Source organism: Pteropus medius, unplaced genomic scaffold (genome assembly GCF_902729225.1).
Source record: "Pteropus medius unplaced genomic scaffold, Ma_sr-lr_union100, whole genome shotgun sequence".
Lineage (NCBI taxonomy): Eukaryota > Metazoa > Chordata > Mammalia > Chiroptera > Pteropodidae > Pteropus > Pteropus medius.
This window is the reverse complement of record NW_024345479.1, coordinates 4,274,641-4,281,657: the sequence shown is the minus strand read 5'-3', so window position 1 is coordinate 4,281,657 and position 7,017 is coordinate 4,274,641. Positions and strand designations below refer to the sequence as shown.

General features: G+C 45.7%; 1 pseudogene; it reads right to left on the bottom strand.

Moving 5' to 3' along the window:
• Nucleotides 1-4,299: 4,299 nt before the first annotated feature.
• On the bottom strand, nt 4,300-4,418 carry LOC120611358 (uncharacterized; annotated as a pseudogene).
• Between the last annotated feature and the right edge of the window lie 2,599 nt (nt 4,419-7,017).

Sequence of the window (7,017 nt, the reverse complement as noted above, 5' to 3'; positions counted from 1 at the left end):
CACTTTATCTCCATGTTCTCTTTGAACAAGCAGCTTCACCACCAACCGAAACACTGCAAAAAGGTTTTAAAAATATAGACTCCTTGATATTTGGACCAGCCCTACAGGGCTAATGGCTCTATAGGGAACTTGTACTCATTCTGGAAAGGAGCCTGTTTTGTAGATATGGGCCTGGAATAAAGGGCTTTTTGGTTAGACAGAAAGGAGTATATAGCCCAAAGGAGAGGAATGCCATACAGCACACACAGCAACCTCCTGATGTGTGAACATGAATCTTGTATGATAAAACTAAATTTCAGAGGCCCCAGCAGTAGAAGCTGCAGCTGCCAGGTCAGCTGAAGCAAAATTCGGCATAAGTTTTAATTCTACAGTGAGATGACTTCACATGTCCTTTGCAGATATCACAAAGCAAGTGACTAAAATATATAAATGTGTGTGTATAAAACACCAGATTTACTAAGAAACCCTATCAAATCAGCAGTTAAGAAAACAAGACTCAATCTCTTATTACCCAGCCGACTGAGTGAGCTCTCTTTATGCTAAAGTTATACTTATATTTCAACCCAAGACCTTTGAAGGATAAGCAGACGTTTTCTGCAAGTCTCCAAAGAAGAGCACAAGCAGCCTGTCGGGTTGGATTACGTGCGATTCAGTTTAGAAGGGCGAATTGTATTTCACACACCAGTCACCTCGAATAACCCAATAATTAATTAAAACCATGTTCTTCAGGGAGGAATTTATTACATTTTCTGGCTTTTTATGAGCTAAGTGTAGCTGGGAAATGAAAAATGTGAGGACTCTTCAATGATGTCTGTACTGCATTCTGCACTGGCTCATGGAGACTTCCCGTCCCTGGACCGGTTCCCGCTTTCTTTGGAAAAGAGCAGAGGGAACACTGCAGCTCTCCTGGCCACAGCTGGCTGCAGTGGACAGCGAGGCAGGAACTGGTGAAAATAAGTTGATTGGCGCAATACAGAGCAGTGATCTTTTCTGAAGATGACCAATGCTTTGAGAATAGGGTTGACCCAAGGATTTAAATACATAAATGGTATGAAAAAAGGAGAGGAGGGAACTGTTATAGGTTATAAAAAAAAAAGTTAAAAAGACATATCCACCAAATGTAATTCATGGACTTAGTTTAGATCACGATTTAAACAAACTAATTATTTAAAAAAAGGCAATTTTGAGACAACTGAAGGAATTGAAACAGATAGTTTTCAAGATTATTGTTAATTTTGTTACGTATGATAATCAAATTAAGGTTCTGTTTAAAAGAAAGAAAGAAAGAGAAGTCTTTATCTGTTAAAGATTCAAGCCAAAGTATATTTGAGTGAAAGGATGTCTGGGATCTGCTTTAAAATACTTCAGGAAAAGAATTGAAATAAGACTGGCTATGAGTTGATAATTGTTGAGGATGAATGATGGGTGTAAGGGGTTATTATATTCTTCTGTATATATAAAATTTACTCTTTTTACTGTTTACCTTTCTGTATGTGTGAAACTTGCAACTAGAAAACAAATCAATAAAACTGTGGATCCATATCCCATAAAACCATGCACACACACTGCACACACACACACACGCTTGCACATACCAAGTTTCACCCTAAATTTCACAGTGCGAGCCTTTGAGAACCCCCATGGAATCAAGTTCAGAATCTTCAGGCTACCAAACACTCACTTTTCCCCAGGGAGAGGACAGGAATGGAAAGTGTTTTGACACCAGATTGATCCCACCACGTTTTTCCTCTCCACGGCTGGTTGCTGTATGTGTTGGGCAACAGGGCTGTCAGACGCTGAGGAGTTTGGGCCTCGGTAGATTCAGCTCTCCGTGAAAATTTCCAGGCATTGCTGCCCACGTGGATTTAACTTCAAAGTGAAACAGGGTGGTGGGAGTGGGTTAGGGGTCAGGGGGCTGAGCTTAGTCCCCACTTTTGTAGTTTTAGAGGTCATGAGGGGTAAGTGGTCAAAAATTACTGAGTTAAAAGGTTCCTTTATTTAGAGGTCAATATTTTATTTTCCCCAAATTTCTTCATTTTTTCCTTCTCCCTTTAAAAAATTCTTATGTATCTTAGGTCTATTTTAGTATCAGTTTGTACTTTTTAATGAGATTTATTTCCGTGGAAATGGCTTTTACTCATATGTCGGATATAAAACTGAAAGCAACAAACAAACAGGACAAACAAACAGAGACTCATGGACAGCAGGCATTCGATTAGTGGTTAACAGAGGGAAGGAGGGAGAGGGAGGTAGATAGGGGTAAAAGGGGTCAAATATTTGATGACAGAAGGAAATTTAACTGGGTGGTGAACACACAACACAATATATGAGACATATTGTTGAATTGTACACTTGCAACTTATTTGGTTTTATGAATGTCACCCTAATAATTGTTACTAAAAATATAATAAAAATTAGAAATGATTTGGTGTTTGAATAGGGAAGAGAAAATGAAATGTTCAGAGCCTAGATTTGATGCCTTAAAGACCCACGCTGGAGTCCAGGCTTTATTGATCGTTAGCCTCTAGAAGTTGGCCAAATTAATCTTCGAAACCTCAGTTTTCTTATCTACAAAACCGGAGTAACAATTGCACTCTATCCCGTTCTATTGTATTAAATGAAAGATAAATACAGGGCATTTACAGTACCCCGCACAAAGCTTAGGATGATTAGGACTCTGAAGGGGTCGCCCCAAGAAGCCAGAAGGGCAACGGGACAGGGATGTAGGGGTCTGTGGGCGAAGTGGCGTCCAGGGAGAGCCGCACCCTTAACCCAGGTGGGCAGGAGGGAGCGCGCCGCGCGCAAACGCACTAAACGGGTTTTTGTTCAGCGCGAACTTGCGTCTTGAGGTAGAACCTCCACCTGAGGGTGAGGGATCCCTGCAGGGCAGGGTGCACCTGCTGGCCTAGAGGAGATCTCTGGGTAGGTAGAAGGAAGGTCTGGGAGGAGGCTCCCACGCGCTCCAGCTGCGCCATCAAAGGTTAGAAACCTCACCCGCCCGCGGGACCGCTTTGCCATCCAAGAGCGGCGGTAAACGCGGCGGCGCGGTGTCTTCCCTCGCATTACTGAAAAATCTGCTTACCAGCTGTTTACACGCGCGGAAGAAAGGGAAGCAAAGCTCTTGGATAAAATGGAGAAAGTCCTTAGGCTGTCCCTAGTCTTGATGGAGAGTTGTTGGGTTCCCCTTTTTTCCTATGGGTTCTCCTACCTGGAGGGAGCGCCTAGCCAGCCTAGCATGGGAGGGATCTCAGCCCACAAAAGGGCCCCAGGATGATGGGGCTGGTCCATGGTCTGTCTGTGTCTCCCCTGGTCCAAGGCTTGGCCTGTGCCCCTGGAACAGATGATTCCTGAAGCTAAAACCATGCAGATGGGGAGAGCAAGGGACAAATGAGGCAGAACCTGAAGGTGGGCTCCTGTGGGAGATCACAGACCAGAGAGTATCCCCAGTCCCCACTCGCATCATCCCCAAGCGCACACACATACACTGGACATCTGGGCCTGTGCCAGACCCCAGAGTTACTGACAGTTTGGAAGGCACGGAGTGGATGGGGACGGCTTCATGGCTCTTCCCAGGACTCCATCTAGGTCTCTGGGGCTGAGTCCCATTCCCAGGGAAAGTTTCCAACTCCACTTTAGGGGTAAGAAACTGAGAGCCCTGGCCTTGCCTAGTGGAGCTGGAACAGTCAGATCCGCAGTTCCTCAGCCTGGAAGGGGATGTCCTTGTGACTCCTTTGGACCTGGTAGACGTGGAGCTTCTATATACTCATGTGCCAGTCCATCTGTCTTTTGGGATTCCCCTGGGGTAACCATAGAGAAGGACAGTCAGGACATCATTGGAAGTTCCAACATTGCACCCGGCTGCCATAGCTGTCTGCTTTCTGTATTTTTATCCTTCCTCCTGCTCCCACTGTGGCAGCTGGGAGGTGCCTAGAACCACGAAACTGGCTATTGGTTTCCTGAGGTCAATTTATTCTGACTTGGGCAAGACAGCTTCTTTCCCTAGACATCTGCCAGCCACTTGAGCACATAGCTGGCTAGAACTGAATGATCTCTAAGGATCCTCCCAACCCCAAACACCAATTGACCAGTTTGGGTAACTAAGGAATTTGGGTTTTCTATTCTTAAAAAAAAAAAAAAAAAAGGTGAGGAGAAAGGGGCTCCTCATATCCCAATCAGAACAACCCTAATTAATTCTTTCCTTGCTTTTTTTTTTTGGGGGAGGGCGGTGAGGCAACCTTTGGTTGACCTCATAGATTGTAAGGAACTTGTCAGCTTAGAATCCCTTATTTTTATTCTTTATGCCTACAGCACCTGGTCTTCTAAGGTGGTCTCCCATCCAAGTACTAACCAGGCCTGACCCTGCTTAGCTTCTGAGATCAGACTGGATCGGGCTTATTCAGAGTGGTATGGATGCAGACCCTAATTAATTATTTCATAGGAGAAAAATTTTCTATTTTTCTAAGCTTCTAAATCCTTAGCCTCTTGTGATAATTTTACACAGTAGCCTTCAAGACAGGAATCTCCTCCCAGGTCCCAGCCTGGCCACACAAGCAACATAAGGGGAAAGCAAAGATCTTAAGGTCTCTGGGGAAAGACTTCTGGCACCCAAGGTCAATTACAGCCACAATTTATCCAGTGATGGATAAAATTATAGACTCTATGAGACCAAATATTTAAAAATATTTTTTTTGGTGGGTCATTTTCCAATTTAAAGAGAAGGGCATTTCATCTGCCCTCTTAGAACTATTAGAAAACCTCTGAAGGAGGCTAGAGGGGAAGAAATACTAGTTTAAGCCCAAGTAGTCCAGAGCTAAGACAAATTACATGCCTAGTGCTCTGCTCCAATCCCAAATCTCACTTTGATGAGGGGATTTCATGTGTATGATCCAATATCAGCTCTGGACATTTAGAGTCCGTGTAGACAGGCTGCAGATGAACCTCCTCCAGGCTTTTCTAGCCTTATAAGGTATTGAGATCTGGGGTAAATGGCTGGCCCAGAACCTTGGGAGCCTGGCTAAGATGACCTTCCTCCAGGTCAGAGTCCTCAGGTAGTAACCAGGAACTACCCAATATTCAGCTCAGGCTGGGGCTGAAATTCAGAAAGCAGATGGAGGCAGGAGAATTATTTTTCAAGTCTTTATGAAATCCTAAGGAGGTAGTCCTTTGTAGCACCTTTCCCTCCCATCTTGGTGAAGACAGGAATCCAGGAACCCATGAGCACCATGGACAGGACTGGCTTTCTTTAGTGGACAATTTTTCTTTGCTCCTTCGTGCGCATGCATGTGTGTGTATGAAATGCCTGCCTTTCCCCTCTCCCAACTGTGTTTCTTGGAACATAACTTAGTGGAAAGAGAAGGGAAAAGCTTTTGTTATGAGGTGGGGAAGAGACAGAGAAGGGGGAGTGGGCCACAAGATGATCACGTTCTGGGCCATTGGAAGGGTCTCAGGCCTCTCAGCAAGGGAAATGGGGGATCAGAGCAAGAGATCAAATTTCTCAAGCTATACTCTCCTCTAAGCCTCGAACCTATAGCTCCACTTCAAACCAAATAGATGGGTTTGGGACTCCAGGTTTAGGGCCTTGGCACTAATATTTCTCTTGATTTGAAGAGTGAAAACTCAGTCTTTGTCTCTAGCAAAGACTATACGCAAGCAGCCTTGAGAGTAGCCAGCATTTATCTTGATGATTATCACCTACATCCACATTCCCTGAGGGAAAAAACAAGGTGGAGATTGGGGGTGGGGAGTTGTAAGTGACTCGAATTGCTTTCTTGAATTTGCAGGTAGGTTTTTTTGATATACTCTCCATTCCTGAGTCCCATCCAGGATCCCAGGGGCTGGAACAAAGGAAGCCAAGTTTCTCAGTACCCTAGAAGCTGCTACAAACCCCAAAGATCTTGGCCGTGGGTCCCCATTTGAGAATCCCACACCTGTTACTCCACTCCCAAGTGTATGTGTATGGGTGGGGGGAGTACTGGAAGGCTCCTCAAGGAATTACAGGGTGAGGGTGGAGGAGGTGATTTCCTGCACCAATTTGGTCCTGTTTAATGGGCTACTGCAGAGTTCACACCCTGGATTTGACTGTCCCAACTGAGTCAGTCCACGATGGTTGCTCCACACATTCCAGGTTGAGGGGCTGGGCTCCCTCAAGGCCCTAATAACTGTGCTTCACCCTAGGACCCTGTGGAATAATCAGTGATGAGTTTGGTGGCCTCTTTGTGACTCCCTCTGTGGCCTTCTTTCACACCAATGCCCTCAACCTTCAGTAACACTTCCTTCTCTGTTCTTGCCAGCCTGCTTCTATTCTGCCCAAAGTAAACACTTATGTGAACTTAAAGAACAGCTAGTCCAAAGTTCAGATAGGAAAACGGAGGCATAGAGAGGAGAAATGACTGTCCATCACACCAAGCTAGAACAAAACCTTGCCAAAGACTTGTGCTCTGCAGTGCAGCCCTCTAGGCTCAGAATTCCTAATGGTTGGGGCCAGATCCAGGCTGGGCTTCTCTAGGTTAGGTTCTGGGAGTTGGTAACTAAAGTCAGCCAACCCAACGGCAAAGCCGGGTTTTGGTGTCAGGAGAAGAGGCTGGGGACTCTGGGGCCAGTGAGCCTTTCAAGTTGGCACACTGGGCATGCAAAAAGCAGCCAGCTTGCCTGCCTAGAGCTGCAGGACCAGAGGGTAGCAACCTTCAATTTCGTCCCCCACTTTCCCAATCCTTTACTTGACTCCAGACCCCACTCACAGTTCCTGGGCTTGGCTGAGAGGTCCTCCCGTTTCCTGTGGTTGGAGGTAGCGTCTCCCCTTAGCAGACCATCTTGGATCCACTTGTTCCGTGATGGAGTCCACAATCGACTCTAATTTTATAGCTGGCTCCTTCAGCCTCAGCCTCTGAAGCATTTGGTTTTGTCCTGAGAGTGTCCTAATTCCAAGGAGGTCTGTCCCAGGGCTGCCTGTGTGTGGAGGGACTCAGAGGTGATAGTGGCCTCCTCCTGACCAGCCAAATCTCCACTCTCTGATACTCG